The sequence below is a fragment of the Grammomys surdaster genome, unplaced genomic scaffold (genome assembly GCF_004785775.1).
Source record: "Grammomys surdaster isolate TR1022 unplaced genomic scaffold, NIH_TR_1.0 325, whole genome shotgun sequence".
NCBI lineage: Eukaryota > Metazoa > Chordata > Mammalia > Rodentia > Muridae > Grammomys > Grammomys surdaster.
This window is the reverse complement of record NW_021604744.1, coordinates 2,193,485-2,194,056: the sequence shown is the minus strand read 5'-3', so window position 1 is coordinate 2,194,056 and position 572 is coordinate 2,193,485.

The window sequence follows — 572 nt, the reverse complement described above, 5'->3', positions numbered from 1 at the left end:
GGGGGGGGGCGGGGTGATTGTGGTGATGGTGGTGGGTGATGGTGGTAGTGGTGGGTGGTGGTGGTAGGGCTGCTGCTGTAGAAGTTGTTGTACATGGCAGGTAAAGATACTCAGATTACTATTAAATTGCAGACTTTAAAAGGGTATTTTAATGGATTATTTGGAACATGACAATCGGGTATTTTTAATCAGATGAAATATGTATGAAATAGGTATTCTCCTCACTCTAGATTCACCATGACTTTCCAATACCTACCAAATGTATTTATAGCATTTGCTGAACTTAAGATTTCTACCAGAATTCTTTGTTAAACCTCAAGTGAAGAATGAAATTTTAATAATGACATCTGCAATCTACATGGAAGACTTTAAAGTTTAAAATATTTCGAGATAGGCGGATTTCTGAGTTCAAGGCCAGCCTGGTCTACAGAGTGAGTTCCAGGACAGCCAGGACTACACAGAGAAACCCTGTCTTGAAAAACCAAAAAACAAACAAACAAAAAAATTTCAATACTTTCTGGGAAAACAACCATAAAACTTGATCCCCCCTCTGTTTTTATCATCTGCGACGC